Source organism: Heptranchias perlo, unplaced genomic scaffold, assembly GCF_035084215.1.
Source record: "Heptranchias perlo isolate sHepPer1 unplaced genomic scaffold, sHepPer1.hap1 HAP1_SCAFFOLD_242, whole genome shotgun sequence".
Taxonomy (NCBI): Eukaryota; Metazoa; Chordata; class Chondrichthyes; order Hexanchiformes; family Hexanchidae; genus Heptranchias; species Heptranchias perlo.
This window is the reverse complement of record NW_027139254.1, coordinates 422,925-440,471: the sequence shown is the minus strand read 5'-3', so window position 1 is coordinate 440,471 and position 17,547 is coordinate 422,925. Positions and strand designations below refer to the sequence as shown.

General features: G+C 44.6%; 3 non-coding genes across 3 annotated transcripts; all 3 read right to left on the bottom strand.

Moving 5' to 3' along the window:
- Positions 1 to 7,326: 7,326 nt before the first annotated feature.
- trnam-cau (transfer RNA methionine (anticodon CAU)) lies at positions 7,327 to 7,398 on the bottom strand. Its single transcript has one exon. It is a non-coding gene; the product is annotated as a tRNA-Met (tRNA).
- A 6,406-nt stretch (positions 7,399 to 13,804) lies between these two features.
- Positions 13,805 to 13,876, bottom strand: trnam-cau (transfer RNA methionine (anticodon CAU)). Its single transcript has one exon. It is a non-coding gene; the product is annotated as a tRNA-Met (tRNA).
- Positions 13,877 to 15,540: 1,664 nt separating this feature from the next.
- trnam-cau (transfer RNA methionine (anticodon CAU)) lies at positions 15,541 to 15,612 on the bottom strand. The gene has a single exon. It is a non-coding gene; the product is annotated as a tRNA-Met (tRNA).
- Between the last annotated feature and the right edge of the window lie 1,935 nt (positions 15,613 to 17,547).

Sequence of the window (17,547 nt, the reverse complement as noted above, 5' to 3'; positions counted from 1 at the left end):
GAAAGAGACTGAGTAACATGAGGGGGAGATGGAGGGACAGAGAAACATGAGGTGGGGAGTGGTGGAGAGAGAGAGAGAAACAGACTGAGAGTGAGGGAGAGACAGAGACTTTATGTAACGGTGGTCTCTGTTGTGCAAGTATGTACTTTGCTATTGTGTAAATATGTTTCTTTGTTCTTGTGTAAAGATGTTCTCTGTTGTGTAAAGGTGTTCCGTGTTGTATAAAAATGTTCCCGGTTATGCAAAACGTTCCCCGTTGCGCAACGATATTTCCCTTGATTCCCAGTGATGCAAAAATCTATCGATCTCAGCCGTGAATATATTCAGCGACTCAGCATTTACAGTCCTCTGGTATAGATAATTCCAAATATTCACCACCCTCTGAGAGAAGAAATTCCTCCTCATTTCAGTGCTAAATGTCTGACCACTTATCCTGAGACTATGTACCTTGTTCTAGACTCTCCAGAGTCCACTGTTGTGTAACGATATTCCCTGTTGTGTCAATTGTTCCATGTTGTGTGAAGGTGTTCCCTGTTGTATTAAGGTATTCCCTGTTGTGGAATGTGCTCCTTATTGTGTAAATAATTTCCCTGTTTTGTAAAGATTGTCACTGTTGTGTAAACACGTTTCCTGTTGTGTAAAGGTGTTCCTTGTTGTTTTAATATTTTCCCTCTCGTGTAAAAATGTTCCCTGTTGTATAAATGTGTTCCCTGTTGTGTAAATGTGTTCCCTGTCACTCTCCGTCTGCTCCTCACTCTGACCATTTGCAAAGTTTGAACTGTGGCCAACAGCACCACCTGCTGGTGGGGTGGGGGCGCTGCCGGAATGATTTGAATGAAAGGGCGAAAGCCGAGGCTGCTGTGTGTTTGCAGCATTTGCAGCTTGTGTTCCTGTGCGAATAAAAGTAATTGGAAAGTTCTGTCTCAGATGGAAGTGTTAATTGAAAGAAGTATAATGTGTGTGAAACAGTAAATGGTTTAGAGGTAAAACATTGAGCTTAAGAAGAAAGTAAATAGCAGAGGATGGTTTCGATCCAACGACCTCTGGATTATGGGCCCAGCACGCTTCCGCTGCGCCACTCTGCTACAGAAAACCCGATCTCTTTTAGTGCTGTGTGTTAGCGAGAGCAATGTTCCTCAGAATGCTGCTTCTTTTGAAAAGGCATTGCACTGAAGGAGCTCACAGTCCGGTGTTGGGAGGCTGACCCTGGCGACAGAACATGACAAGGATACTGAGTAACAGCACCGAGAAAGGGAGGGACAAAGAAAGACACTGAGGAAACCAGGGAGAGACAGAGTAAGAGACTGAGTAACATAAGGGGGAGATGGAGGGACAGAGAAACATGAGGTGGGGAGTGGTGGAGAGGGACAGAGAAACAGACTGAGACTGAGGGAGAGACAGAGACTTTATGTAACGGTGGTCCCCGTTCTGTAAGTATGTACTTTGCTATTGTGTAAATATGTTTCTTTGTACTTGTGTAAAGATGTTGTCTGTTGTGTAGAGGTGTTCCGTGTTGTGTCAAGGTGTTCCGTGTTGTGTAAGGATGTTCCCCGTTGCATAAAGATGTTCCCAGTTGTGTAAAACGTTCCCCGTTGCACAAAGATGTTTCCCTTGATTCCCAGCAATGGAAAAATCTATCGATCTCAGCCGTGAATATATTCAGCGACTCAGCATTCACAGTCCTCTGGGTTAGATAATTCCAAATATTCACCACCCTCTGAGAGAAGAAATTCATCCTCATTTCAGTACTAACTGTCTGACCACTTATCCTGAGACTATGTACTTCGTTCGAGACTCTCCAGAGTCCACTGTTGTGTAACGATAGTCCCTGTTGTGTCAATTGTTCCATGTTGTGTGAAGGTGTTCCCTGTTGTTTTAATACTTTCCCTCCCGTGTAAAAATGTTTTATGTTGTGTGAATGTGTTCCCAGTTGTGTCAAGACGTTCCCTGTTGTGTAAAGCCGTTCCCTGTTGTGTTAATGTGTTCCCTGTTACTCTCCGTGTCCTCCTCACTCTGACCATCAGCGAAAGTTGAACTGTGGCCAACAGCACCACCTGCTGGTGGGGTGGGGGCGCTGCCGGAATGATTTGAATGAAAGGGCGAAAACCGAGGCTGCTGTGTGTTTGCAGCATTTGCAGCTTGTGTTCCTGTGCGAATAAAAGTAATTGGAAAGTTGTGTTTCAGATTGATGTGCTAATTGTAAGGAAGAGGTTTTTGAAAGAAATTGTAAAGTGTGTGAAAAAGTGTGAGCAGCAGAAAATGTTTCTTGTGGTGAATTGTTGAGCTTAAAATGAACGTTAATAACAGAAGATGGTTTCGATCCATCGACCTCTGGGTTATGGGCCCAGCACGCTTCCGCTGCGCCACTCTGCTGTACCGCTATTTTGCTCACCAGTTGCATATTAGTGCTGTGTGTTAGCGAGAGACATGCTCTTCACGTGGCTGTTTTTGAAGGAAAACCATTGCAGTGAAATCCCTCACAGTTCCGGACAGAGCAACACACGTTTTGGAAGGCTGACCCTGGCGACACAATATGACAAGGACACTGAGCACCAGCACCAAGAAAGAGAGGGACACAGAAAGGCACTCAGGAAACCAAGGAGAGAGAGAGAAAGAAAGAGACTGAGTAACAGGAGGGAGACAGGGAAAGAGACTGAAGAAACCAGAGAGAGACAGGGAAAGAGACTGATGAAACCAGGGGGAGACAGGGAAAGAGACTGAGTAACACGGGGGAGAGGTAGAAAGAGATGGAGCAAGACGAGGGCGAGAGGGAAAGACTGAGGGAGATTCAGAGAAAGGGACTGAGTAACACGAGCGAGGAACAGAGAAAGAGACCGCAGAAACGAGAGAGAGACAGAGAAAGAGACTGAGTAAGACGAGGAAGAAACAGAGAAAGAGACTGAAGAAACCATAGAGAGACAGAGAAAGAGACTGAAGAAACCAGGGAGAGTCAGTGACAGAGACTGAACAAACCAGGGAGAGACAGGGAATGAGACTGGGTAACACGAGGGAGAAACAGAGAGAGAGATTGAAGAAACCAAGAGAGACAGAGAAAGAGACTGTGTAACAAGAGGGAGAGACAGAGAAAAAGACTGAAGAAATCAAGGAGAGACAGAGAAAGAGACTAAAGAAACCAGGGAGAGACTTTCTAAATCAATGATCTACACCACAAAAAGCAAGGGACATCGTACTCTTGTTTTACACAATAAGAAACACATTTACACAACAGGGAACACAATTAAACAACAGGAAACATCTTGACACAGAAAGGCACTCAGGAAACCAAGGAGAGAGAGAGAAAGAAAGAGACTGAGTAACAGGAGGGAGACAGTGAAAGAGACTGAAGAAACCAGAGAGAGACAGGGAAAGAGACTGAAGAAACCAGGGGGAGACAGAGAAAGAGACTGAAGAAATCAAGGAGAGACAGAGAAAGAGACTAACGAAACCAGGGAGAGACTTTCTAAATCAATGATCTACACCACAAAAAGCAAGGGATCTCGTACTCTTGTTTTTAAGATTGTCCTTGAGTCAATATGTTTTCTCTTGTGTACAGATGTTCCATGTTGTGTGAAGGTGTTCCCTGTTGTGTAAATGTGTTCCCTGTTGTGTAAAGGTGTTCCGTGTTGATTAATGTGTTCCCTGCTGTGTAAAGATGTTGCCTGTTGTGTAAAGATATTTCCTGCTGTGTCAATGTGTTCCCAGTTGTGTAAATGTGTTCTTTGTTGTGTATTGATATTCCCTGTTGTGTAAATGTATTCCCTGTTGTGTCAAGATGTTAGCCGTTGTGTAAAGATGTTTCCGTTGTGTTAATGTTCCCTGTTGTGTAAATGTGTTCCCTCTTGGTTAATGTGTTCCCTGTTGTGCAAAGATGTTCCCTGGTGTGTAAAGATGTTTCCTGTTGTTTAATTGTGTTCCCTGTTGTGTAAATGTGTTTCTTATTGTGTAAAGATATTCCCTCTTGTGTAAATGTGTTCCCAGTTGTGTCAAGACGTTCCCTGTTGTGTAAAGTCGTTCCCTGTTGTGTGAATGTGTTCCCTGTTGCTCTCCGTGTCCTCCTCACTCTGTCCATTCGCGAAGGTTGAACTGTGGCCAACAGCACCACCTGCTGGTGGGGTGGGGGCGCTGCCGGAATGATTTGAATGAAAGGGCGAAAGCCGAGGCTGCTGTGTGTTTGCAGCATTTGCAGCTTGTGTTCCTGTGCGAATAAAAGTAATTGGAAAGTTGTGTTTCAGATTGATGTGCTAATTGTAAGGAAGAGGTTTTTGAAAGAAATTGTAAAGTGTGTGAAAAAGTGTGAGCAGCAGAAAATGTTTCTTGTGGTGAATTGTTGAGCTTCAAAAGAACGTTAACAGCAGAAAATGGTTTCGATCCATCGACCTCTGGGTTATGGGCCCAGCACGCTTCCGCTGCGCCACTCTGCTGTACCGCTACTTTGCTCACCAGTTGCATATTAGTGCTGTGTGTTAGCGAGAGACATGCTCTTCACGTGGCTGTTTTTGAAGGAAAACCATTGCAGTGAAATCCCTCACAGTTCCGGACAGAGCAACACACGTTTTGGAAGGCTGACCCTGGCGACACAATATGACAAGGACACTGAGCACCAGCACCAAGAAAGAGAGGGACACAGAAAGGCACTCAGGAAACCAAGGAGAGAGAGAGAAAGAAAGAGACTGAGTAACAGGAGGGAGACAGGGAAAGAGACTGAAGAAACCAGAGAGAGACAGGGAAAGAGACTGATGAAACCAGGGGGAGACAGGGAAAGAGACTGAGTAACACGGGGGAGAGGTAGAAAGAGATGGAGCAAGACGAGGGCGAGAGGGAAAGACTGAGGGAGATTCAGAGAAAGGGACTGAGTAACACGAGCGAGGAACAGAGAAAGAGACCGCAGAAACGAGAGAGAGACAGAGAAAGAGACTGAGTAAGACGAGGAAGAAACAGAGAAAGAGACTGAAGAAACCATAGAGAGACAGAGAAAGAGACTGAAGAAACCAGGGAGAGTCAGTGACAGAGACTGAACAAACCAGGGAGAGACATGGAATGAGACTGGGTAACACGAGGGAGAAACAGAGAGAGAGATTGAAGAAACCAAGAGAGACAGAGAAAGAGACTGTGTAACAAGAGGGAGAGACAGAGAAAAAGACTGAAGAAATCAAGGAGAGACAGAGAAAGAGACTAAAGAAACCAGGGAGAGACTTTCTAAATCAATGATCTACACCACAAAAAGCAAGGGACATCGCACTCTTGTTTTACACAATAACAAACACATTTACACAACAGGGAACACAATTAAACAACAGGAAACATCGTGACACAGAAAGGCACTCAGGAAACCAAGGAGAGAGAGAGAAAGAAAGAGACTGAGTAACAGGAGGGAGACAGGCAAAGAGACTGAAGAAACCAGAGAGAGACAGGGAAAGAGACTGATGAAACCAGGGGGAGACAGAGAAAGAGACTGAGTAACACGAGGGAGAGGTAGAAAGAGATGGAGCAAGACGAGGGCGAGAGGGAAAGACTGAGGGAGATTCAGAGAAAGGGACTGAGTAACACGAGCGAGGAACAGAGAAAGAGACCGTAGAAACGAGAGAGAGACAGAGAAAGAGTCTGATGAAACAAGGGAGAGACAGAGAAAGAGAATGAGTAAGACGAGGAAGAAACAGAGAAAGAGACTGAAGAAACCATAGAGAGACAGAGAAAGAGACTGAAGAAACCAGGGAGAGTCAGTGACAGAGACTGAACAAACCAGGGAGAGACAGGGAATGAGACTGGGTAACACGAGGGAGAAACAGAGAGAGAGATTGAAGAAACCAAGAGAGACAGAGAATGAGACTGAATAACAAGAGGGAGAGACAGAGAAAAAGACTGAAGAAATCAAGGAGAGACAGAGAAAGAGACTAAAGAAACCAGGGAGAGACTTTCTAAATCAATGATCTACACCACAAAAAGCAAGGGTCATCGTACTCTTATTTTACACAATAAGAAACACATTTACACAACAGGGCACACAATTAAACAACGGGAAACATCTTGACACAGAAAGGCACTCAGGAAACCAAGGAGAGAGAGAGAAAGAAAGAGACTGAGTAACAGGAGGGAGACAGGGAAAGAGACTGAAGAAACCAGAGAGAGACAGGGAAAGAGACTGAAGAAACCAGGGGGAGACAGAGAAAGAGACTGAGTAACAAGAGGGAGAGACAGAGAAAGAGACTGAAGAAATCAAGGAGAGACAGAGAAAGAGGCTAAAGAAACCAGGGAGAGACTTTCTAAATCAATGATCTACACCACAAAAAGCAAGGGACATCGTACTCTTGTTTTACACAATAAGAAACACATTTACACAACAGGGAACACAATTAAACAACTGGAAACATCTTGACACAGAAAGGCACTCAGGAAACCAAGGAGAGAGAGAGAAAGAAAGAGACTGAGTAACAGGAGGGAGACAGCGAAAAGAGACTGAAGAAACCAGAGAGAGACAGGGAAAGAGACTGAAGAAACCAGGGGGAGACAGAGAAAGAGACTGAGTAACAAGAGGGAGAGACAGAGAAAGAGACTGAAGAAATCAAGGAGAGACTTTCTAAATCAATGATGTACACCACAAAAAGCAAGGGACCTCGTACTCTTGTTTTTAAGATTGTTCTTGAGTCAATATGTTTTCTCTTGTGTACAGATGTTCCATGTTGTGTGAAGGTGTTCCCTGTTGTGTAAAGGTGTTCCGTGTTGATTAATGTGTTCCCTGCTGTGTAATGATGTTGCCTGTTGTGTAAAGATGTTTCCTGCTGTGTCAATGTGTTCCCCGTTGTGTAAATGTGTTCCCTCTTGGTTCATGTGTTCCCTGTTGTGCAAAGATGTTCCCTGGTGTGCAATGATGTTTCCTGTTGTTTAATTGTGTTCCCTGTTGTGTAAATGTGTTTCTTATTGTGTAAAGATATTCCCTCTTGTGTAAATGTGTTCCCAGTTGAGTCAAGACGTTCCCTGTTGTGTAAAGCCGTTCCCTGTTGTGTTAATGTGTTCCCTGTTGCTCTCCGTGTCCTCCTCACTCTGTCCATCAGCGAAGGTTGAACTGTGGCCAACAGCACCACCTGCTGGTGGGGTGGGGGCGCTGCCGGAATGATTTGAATGAAAGGGCGAAAACCGAGGCTGCTGTGTGTTTGCAGCATTTGCAGCTTGTGTTCCTGTGCGAATAAAAGTAATTGGAAAGTTGTGTTTCAGATTGATGTGCTAATTGTAAGGAAGAGGTTTTTGAAAGAAATTGTAAAGTGTGTGAAAAAGTGTGAGCAGCAGAAAATGTTTCTTGTGGTGAATTGTTGAGCTTAAAAAGAACGTTAATAGCAGAAGATGGTTTCGATCCATCGACCTCTGGGTTATGGGCCCAGCACGCTTCCGCTGCGCCACTCTGCTGCACTGTTGCATCTTAGTGCTGTGTGTTAGCGAGAGACAGGGAAAGAGACTGATGAAACCAGGGGGAGACAGGGAAAGAGACTGAGTAACACGAGGGAGAGGTAGAAAGAGATGGAGCAAGACGAGGGCGAGAGAGAAAGACTGAGGGAGATTCAGAGAAAGGGACTGAGTAACACGAGCGAGGAACAGAGAAAGAGACCGTAGAAACGAGAGAGAGACAGAGAAAGAGACTGATGAAACAAGGGAGAGACAGAGAAAGAGACTGAGTAAGACGAGGAAGAAACAGAGAAAGAGACTGATGAAACCATAGAGAGACAGAGAAAGAGAGTGAACAAACCAGGGAGAGACAGGGAATGAGACTGGGTAACACGAAAGAGAAACAGAGAGAGAGATTGAAGAAACCAAGAGAGACAGAGAAAGAGACTGAGTAACAAGAGGGAGAGACAGAGAAAAAGACTGAAGAAATCAAGGAGAGACAGAGAAAGAGACTAAAGAAACCAGGGAGAGACTTTCTAAATCAATGATCTACACCACAAAAAGCAAGGGACATCGTACTCTTGTTTTACACAATAAGAAACACATTTACACAACAGGGAACACAATTAAACAACAGGAAACATCTTGACACAGAAAGGCACTCAGGAAACCAAGGAGAGAGAGAGAAAGAAAGAGACTAAGTAACAGGAGGGAGACAGAGAAAGAGACTGAAGAAAGCAGAGAGAGACAGGGAAAGAGACTGAAGAAACCAGGGGGAGACAGAGAAAGAGACTGAGGAACAAGAGGGAGAGACAGAGAAAGAGACTGAAGAAATCAAGGAGAGACAGAGAAAGAGACGAAAGAAACCAGGGAGAGACTTTCTAAATCAATGATCTACACCACAAAAAGCAAGGGACCTCGTACTCTTGTTTTTAAGATTGTTCTTGAGTCAATATGTTTTCTCTTGTGTACAGATGTTCCATGTTGTGTGAAGGTGTTCCCTGTTGTGTAAAGGTGTTCCGTGTTGATTAATGTGTTCCCTGCTGTGTAAAGATGTTGCCTGTTGTGTAAAGATGTTTCCTGCTGTGTCAATGTGTTCCCCGTTGTGTAAATGTGTTCCCTCTTGGTTCATGTCTTCCCTGTTGTGCAAAGATGTTCCCTGGTGTGCAATGATGTTTCCTGTTGTTTAATTGTGTTCCCTGTTGTGTAAATGTGTTTCTTATTGTTTAATGATATTCCCTCTTGTGTAAATGTGTTCCCAGTTGTGTCAAGACGTTCCCTGTTGTGTAAAGTCGTTCCCTGTTGTGTGAATGTGTTCCCTGTTGCTCTCCGTGTCCTCCTCACTCTGTCCATCAGAGAAGGTTGAACTGTGGCCAACAGCACCACCTGCTGGTGGGGTGGGGGCGCTGCCGGAATGATTTGAATGAAAGGGCGAAAGCCGAGGCTGCTGTGTGTTTGCAGCATTTGCAGCTTGTGTTCCTGTGCGAATCAACGTAATTGGAAAGTTGTGTTTCAGATTGATGTGCTAATTGTAAGGAAAAGGTTTTTGAAAGAAATTGTAAAGTGTGTGAAAAAGTGTGAGCAGCATAAAATGTTTCTTGTGGTGAATTGTTGAGCTTCAAAAGAACGTTAACAGCAGAAAATGGTTTCGATCCATCGACCTCTGGGTTCTGGGCCCAGCACGCTTCCGCTGCGCCACTCTGCTGTACCGCTACTTTGCTCACCAGTTGCATATTAGTGCTGTGTGTTAGCGAGAGACATGCTCTTCACGTGGCTGTTTTTGAAGGAAAACCATTGCAGTGAAATCCCTCACAGTTCCGGACAGAGCAACACACGTTTTGGAAGGCTGACCCTGGCGACACAATATGACAAGGACACTGAGCACCAGCACCAAGAAAGAGAGGGACACAGAAAGGCACTCAGGAAACCAAGGAGAGAGAGAGAAAGAAACAGACTGAGTAACAGGAGGGAGACAGGGAAAGAGACTGAAGAAACCAGAGAGAGACAGGGAAAGAGACTGATGAAACCAGGGGGAGACAGGGAAAGAGACTGAGTAACACGGGGGAGAGGTAGAAAGAGATGGAGCAAGACGAGGGCGAGAGGGAAAGACTGAGGGAGATTCAGAGAAAGGGACTGAGTAACACGAGCGAGGAACAGAGAAAGAGACCGTAGAAACGAGAGAGAGACAGAGAAAGAGACTGATGAAACAAGGGAGAGACAGAGAAAGAGACTGAGTAAGACGAGGAAGGAACAGAGAAAGAGACTGAAGAAACCATAGAGAGACAGAGAAAGAGACTGAAGAAACCAGGGAGAGTCAGTGACAGAGACTGAACAAACCAGGGAGAGACAGGGAATGTGACTGGGTAACACGAGGGAGAAACAGAGAGAGAGATTGAAGAAACCAAGAGAGACAGAGAAAGAGACGGAGCAACAAGAGGGAGAGACAGAGAAAAAGACTGAAGAAATCAAGGAGAGACAGAGAAAGAGACTAAAGAAACCAGGGAGAGACTTTCTAAATCAATGATCGACACCACAAAAAGCAAGAGACATCGTACTCTTGTTTTACACAATAAGAAACACATTTACACAACAGGGAACACAATTAAACAACAGGAAACATCTTGACACAGAAAGGCACTCAGGAAACCAAGGAGAGAGAGAGAAAGAATGAGACTGAGTAACAGGAGGGAGACAGGGAAGGAGACTGAAGAAACCAGAGAGAGACAGGGAAAGAGACTGAAGAAACCAAGGGGAGACAGAGAAAGAGACTGAGTAACAAGAGGGAGAGACAGAGAAAGAGACTGAAGAAATCAAGGAGAGACAGGGAAAGAGACCAAAGAAACCAGGGAGAGACTTTCTAAATCGATGATCTGCACCACAAAAAGCAAGGGACCTCGTACTCTTGTTTTTAAGATTGTTCTTGAGTCAATATATTTTCTCTTATGTGCAGATGTTCCATGTTGTGTGAAGGTGTTCCCTGTTGTATAAATGTGTTCCCTGTTGTGTAAAGTTGTTCCGTGTTGATTAATGTGTTCCCTGCTGTGTAAAGATGTTGCCTGTTCTGCAAAGATGTTTCCTGCTGTGTCAATGTGTTCCCCGTTGTGTAAATGTGTTCCTTGTTGTGTATTGATATTCCCTGTTGTGTAAATGTATTCCCTGTTGTGTCAATATGTTAGCCGTTGTGTAAAGATGTTTCCGTTGTGTTAATGTTCCCTGTTGTGTAAATGTGTTCCCTCTTGGTTAATGTGTTCCCTGTTGTGCAAAGATGTTCCCTGGTGTGTAAAGATGTTTCCTGTTGTTTAATTGTGTTCCCTGTTGTGTAAATGTGTTTCTTATTGTGTAAAGATATTCCCTCTTGTGTAAATGTGTTCCCAGTTGTGTCAAGACGTTCCCTGTTGTGTAAAGCCGTTCCCTGTTGTGTGAATGTGTTCCTTGTTGCTCTCCGTGTCCTCCTCACTCTGTCCATTCGCGAAGGTTGAACTGTGGCCAACAGCACCACCTGCTGGTGGGGTGGGGGCGCTGCCGGAATGATTTGAATGAAAGGGCGAAAGTCGAGGCTGCTGTGTGTTTGCAGCATTTGCAGCTTGTGTTCCTGTGCGAATAAAAGTAATTGGAAAGTTGTGTTTCAGATTGATGTGCTAATTGTAAGGAAGAGGTTTTTGAAAGAAATTGTAAAGTGTGTGAAAATGTGTGAGCAGCAGAAAATGTTTCTTGTGGTGAATTGTTGAGCTTAAAAAGAACGTTAATAGCAGAAGATGGTTTCGATCCATCGACCTCTGGGTTATGGGCCCAGCACGCTTCCGCTGTGCCACTCTGCTGTACCGCTATTTTGTTCACCAGTTGCATATTAGTGCTGTGTGTTAACGAGAGACATGCTCTTCACGTGGCTGTTTTTGAAGGAAAACCATTGCACTGTCATACCTCACAGTCCCGGACAGAGCAACACACGTTTTGGAAGGCTGACCCTGGCGACACAATATGACAAGGACACTGAGCACCAGCACCAAGAAAGAGAGGGACACAGAAAGGCACTCAGGAAACCAAGCAGAGAGCGAGAAAGAAACAGACTGAGTAACAGGAGGGAGACAGGGAAAGAGACTGAAGAAACCAGAGAGAGACAGGGAAAGAGACTGATGAAACCGGGGGGAGACAGGGAAAGAGACTGAGCAACACGAGGGAGAGGTAGAAAGAGATGGAGCAAGACGAGGGCGAGAGGGAAAGACTGAGGGAGATTCAGAGAAAGGGACTGAGTAAAATGAGCGAGGAACAGAGAAAGAGACCGTAGAAACGAGAGAGAGACAGAGAAAGAGACTGATGAAACAAGGGAGAGACAGAGAAAGAGACTGAGTAAGACGAGGAAGGAACAGAGAAAGAGACTGAAGAAACCATCGAGAGACAGAGAAAGAGACTGAAGAAACCAGAGAGAGTCAGTGACAGAGACTGAACAAACCAGGGAGAGACAGGGAATGAGACTGGGTAACACGAGGGAGAAACAGAGAGAGAGATTGAAGAAACCAAGAGAGACAGAGAAAGAGACGGAGTAACAAGAGGGAGAGAGAGAGAAAAAGACTGAAGAAATCAAGGAGAGACAGAGAAAGAGACTAAAGAAACCAGGGAGAGACTTTCTAAATCAATGATCTACACCACAAAAAGCAAGGGACATCGTACTCTTGTTTTACACAATAAGAAACACATTGACACAACAGGGAACACAATTAAACAACAGGAAACATCTTGACACAGAAAGGCACTCAGGAAACCAAGGAGAGAGAGAGAAAGAAAGAGACTGAGTAACAGGAGGGAGACAGGGAAAGAGACCGAAAAAACCAGAGAGAGACAGGGAAAGAGACTGAAGAAACCAGGGGGAGACAGAGAAAGAGACTGAGTAACAAGAGGGAGAGGTAGAAAGAGATGGAGCAAGACGAGGGCGAGAGAGTAAGACTGAGGGAGATTCAGAGAAAGGGACTCAGTAACACGAGCGAGGAACAGAGAAAGAGACCGTAGAAACGAGAGAGAGACAGAGAAAGAGACTGATGAAACAAGGGAGAGACAGAGAAAGAGACTGAGTAAGACGAGGAAGGAACAGAGAAAGAGATTGAAGAAACCAAGAGAGACAGAGAAAGAGACGGAGTAACAAGAGGGAGAGAGAGAGAAAAATACTGAAGAAATCAAGGAGAGACAGAGAAAGAGACTAAAGAAACCAGGGAGAGACTTTCTAAATCAATGATCTGCACCACAAAAAGCAAGGGACATCGTACTCTTGTTTTGCACAATAAGAAACACATTGACACAACAGGGAACACAATTAAACAACAGGAAACATCTTGACACAGAAAGGCACTCAGGAAACCAAGGAGAGAGAGAGAAAGAAAGAGACTGAGTAACAGGAGGGAGACAGGGAAAGAGACTGAAGAAACCAGAGAGAGACAGGGAAAGAGACTGAAGAAACCAGGGGGAGACAGAGAAAGAGACTGAGTAACAAGAGGGAGAGACAGAGAAAGAGACTGAAGAAATCAAGGAGAGACAGAGAAAGAGACGAAAGAAACCAGGGAGAGACTTTCTAAATCAATGATCTACACCACAAAAAGCAAGGGACCTCGTACTCTTGTTTTTAAGATTGTTCTTGAGTCAATATGTTTTTTCTTGTGTACAGATGTTCCATGTTGTGTGAAGGTGTTCCCTGTTGTGTAAATGTGTTCCCTGTTGTGTAAAGGTGTTCCGTGTTGATTAATGTGTTCCCTGCTGTGTAAAGATGTTGCCTGTTGTGTAAAGATATTTCCTGCTGTGTCAATGTGTTCCCCGTTGTGTAAATGTGTTCCTTGTTGTGTGTTGATATTCCCTGTTGTGTAAATGTATTCCCTGTTGTGTCAAGATGTTAGCCGTTGTGTAAAGATGTTTGCGTTGTGTTAATGTTCCATGTTGTGTAAATGTGTTCCCTGTTGTGCAAAGATGTTCCCTGGTGTGTAAAGATGTTTCCTGTTGTTTGATTGTGTTCCCTGTTGTGTTAATGTGTTTCTTATTGTGTAAAGATATTCCCTCTTGTGTAAATGTGTTCCCAGTTGTGTCAAGACGTTCCCTGTTGTGTAAAGCCGTTCCCTGTTGTGTGAATGTGTTCCCTGTTTCTCTCCGTGTCCTCCTCACTCTGTCCATCAGCGAAGGTTGAACTGTGGCCAACAGCACCACCTGCTGGTGGGGTGGGGGCGCTACCGGAATGATTTGAATGAAAGGGCGAAAGCCGAGGCTGCTGTGTGTTTGCAGCATTTGCAGCTTGTGTTCCTGTGCGAATAAAAGTAATTGGAAAGTTGTGTTTCAGATTGATGTGCTAATTGTAAGGAAGAGGTTTTTGAAAGAAATTGTAAAGTGTGTGAAAAAGTGTGAGCAGCAGAAAATGTTTCATGTGGTGAATTGTTGAGCTTAAAAAGAACGTTAATAGCAGAAGATGGTTTCGATCCATCGACCTCTGGGTTATGGGCCCAGCACGCTTCCGCTGCGCCACTCTGCTTTACCGTTACTTTGTTCACCAGTTGCATATTAGTGCTGTGTGTTAGCAAGAGACATGCTCTTCACGTGGCTGTTTTTGAAGGAAAACCATTGCACTGAAATAACTCACAGTTCCGGACAGAGCAACACACGTTTTGGAAGGCTAACCCTGGCGACACAATGTGACAAGGACACTGAGTACCAGCACCAAGAAAGAGAGGGACACAGAAAGGCACTCAGGAAACCAAGGAGAGAGAGAGAAAGAAAGAGACTGAGTAACAGGAGGGAGACAGGGAAAGAGACTGAAGAAACCAGGGGGAGACAGGGAAAGAGACTGAGTAACACGAGGGAGAGGTAGAAAGAGATGGAGCAAGACGAGGGCGAGAGGGAAAGACTGAGGGAGATTCAGAGAAAGGGACTGAGTAACACGAGCGAGGAACAGAGAAAGAGACCGTAGAAACGAGAGAGAGACAGAGAAAGAGTCTGATGAAACAAGGGAGAGACAGAGAAAGAGACTGAGTAAGACGAGGAAGAAACAGAGAAAGAGACTGAAGAAACCATAGAAAGACAGAGAAAGAGACTGAAGAAACCAGGGAGATTCAGTGACAGAGACTGAACAAACCAGCGAGAGACAGGGAATGAGATTGGGTAACAAGAGGGAGAAACAGAGAGAGAGATTGAAGAAACCAAGATAGATGGAGAATGAGACTGGATAACAAGAGGGAGAGACAGAGAAAAAGACTGAAGAAATCAAGGAGAGACAGAGAAAGAGACTAAAGAAACCAGGGAGAGACTTTCTAAATCAATGATCTACACCACAAAAAGCAAGGGACCTCGTACTCTTGTTTTTAAGATTGTTCTTGAGTCAATATGTTTTCTCTTGTGTACAGATGTTCCATGTTGTGTGAAGGTGTTCCCTGTTGTGTAAATGTGTTCCCTGTTGTGTAAAGGTGTTCCGTGTTGATTAATGTGTTCCCTGCTGTGTAAAGATGTTGCCTGTTCTGCAAAGATGTTTCCTGCTGTGTCAATGTGTTCCCCGTTGTGTAAATGTGTTCCTTGTTGTGTATTGATATTCCCTGTTGTGTAAATGTATTCCCTGTTGTGTCAAGATGTTAGCCGTTGTGTAAAGATGTTTCCGTTGTGTTAATGTTCCCTGTTGTGTAAATGTGTTCCCTCTTGGTTAATGTGTTCCCTGTTGTGCAAAGATGTTCCCTGGTGTGTAAAGATGTTTCCTGTTGTTTAATTGTGTTCCCTGTTGTGTAAATGTGTTTCTTATTGTGTAAAGATATTCCCTCTTGTGTAAATGTGTTCCCAGTTGTGTCAAGACGTTCCCTGTTGTGTAAAGCCGTTCCCTGTTGTGTGAATGTGTTCCTTGTTGCTCTCCGTGTCCTCCTCACTCTTTCCATGAGCGAAGGTTGAACTGTGGCCAACAGCACCACCTGCTGGTGGGGTGGGGGCGCTGCCGGAATGATTTGAATGAAAGGGCGAAAGCCGAGGCTGCTGTGTGACTGCAGCATTTGCAGCTTGTGTTCCTGTGCGAATAAAAGTAATTGGAAAGTTGTGTTTCAGATTGATGAGCTAATTGTAAGCAAGAGGTTTTTGAAAGAAATTGTAAAGTGTGTGAAAATGTGTGAGCAGCAGAAAATGTTTCTTGTGGTGAATTGTTGAGCTTAAAAAGAACGTTAATAGCAGAAGATGGTTTCGATCCATCGACCTCTGGGTTATGGGCCCAGCACGCTTCCGCTGCGCCACTCTGCTGTACCGCTATTTTGTTCACCAGTTGCATATTAGTGCTGTGTGCTAACGAGAGACATGCTCTTCACGTGGCTGTTTTTGAAGGAAAACCATTGCACTGAAATACCTCACAGTCCCGGACAGAGCAACACACGTTTTGGAAGGCTGACCCTGGCGACACAATATGACAAGGACACTGAGCACCAGCACCAAGAAAGAGAGGGACACAGAAAGGCACTCAGGAAACCAAGGAGAGAGCGAGAAAGAAACAGACTGAGTAACAGGAGGGAGACAGGGAAAGAGACTGAAGAAACCAGAGAGAGACAGGGAAAGAGACTGATGAAACCGGGGGGAGACAGGGAAAGAGACTGAGCAACACGAGGGAGAGGTAGAAAGAGATGGAGCAAGACGAGGGCGAGAGGGAAAGACTGAGGGAGATTCAGAGAAAGGGACTGAGTAAAACGAGCGAGGAACAGAGAAAGAGACCGTAGAAACGAGAGAGAGACAGAGAAAGAGACTGATGAAACAAGGGAGAGACAGAGAAAGAGACTGAGTAAGACGAGGAAGGAACAGAGAAAGAGACTGAAGAAACCATAGAGAGACAGAGAAAGAGACTGAAGAAACCAGAGAGAGTCAGTGACAGAGACTGAACAAACCAGGGAGAGACAGGGAATGAGACTGGGTAACACGAGGGAGAAACAGAGAGAGAGATTGAAGAAACCAAGAGAGACAGAGAAAGAGACGGAGTAACAAGAGGGAGAGAGAGAGAAAAAGACTGAAGAAATCAAGGAGAGACAGAGAAAGAGACTAAAGAAACCAGGGAGAGACTTTCTAAATCAATGATCTACACCACAAAAAGCAAGGGACATCGTACTCTTGTTTTAAACAATAAGAAACACATTGACACAACAGGGAACACAATTAAACAACAGGAAACATCTTGACACAGAAAGGCACTCAGGAAACCAAGGAGAGAGAGAGAAAGAAAGAGACTGAGTAACAGGAGGGAGACAGGGAAAGAGACCGAAAAAACCGGAGAGAGACAGGGAAAGAGACTGAAGAAACCAGGGGGAGACAGAGAAAGAGACTGAGTAACAAGAGGGAGAGGTAGAAAGAGATGGAGCAAGACGAGGGCGAGAGAGTAAGACTGAGGGAGATTCAGAGAAAGGGACTCAGTAACACGAGCGAGGAACAGAGAAAGAGACCGTAGAAACGAGAGAGAGACAGAGAAAGAGACTGATGAAACAAGGGAGAGACAGAGAAAGAGACTGAGTAAGACGAGGAAGGAACAGAGAAAGAGAGTGAAGAAACCATAGAGAGACAGAGAAAGAGACTGAAGAAACCAGAGAGAGTCAGTGACAGAGACTGAACAAACCAGGGAGAGACAGGGAATGAGACTGGGTAACACGAGGGAGAAACAGAGAGAGAGATTGAAGAAACCAAGAGAGACAGAGAAAGAGACGGAGTAACAAGAGGGAGAGAGAGAGAAAAAGACTGAAGAAATCAAGGAGAGACAGAGAAAGAGACTAAAGAAACCAGGGAGAGACTTTCTAAATCAATGATCTACACCACAAAAAGCAAGGGACATCGTACTCTTGTTTTACACAATAAGAAACACATTGCCACAACAGGGAACACAATTAAACAACAGGAAACATCTTGACACAGAAAGGCACTCAGGAAACCAAGGAGAGAGAGAGAAAGAAAGAGACTGAGTAACAGGAGGGAGACAGGGAAAGAGACTGAAGAAACCAGAGAGAGACAGGGAAAGAGACTGAAGAAACCAGGGGGAGACAGAGAAAGTGACTGAGTAACAAGAGGGAGAGACAGAGAAAGAGACTGAAGAAATCAAGGAGAGACAGAGAAAGAGACTAAAGAAACCAGGGAGAGACTTTCTAAATCAATGATCTACACCACAAAAAGCAAGGGACCTCGTACTCTTGTTTTTAAGATTGTTCT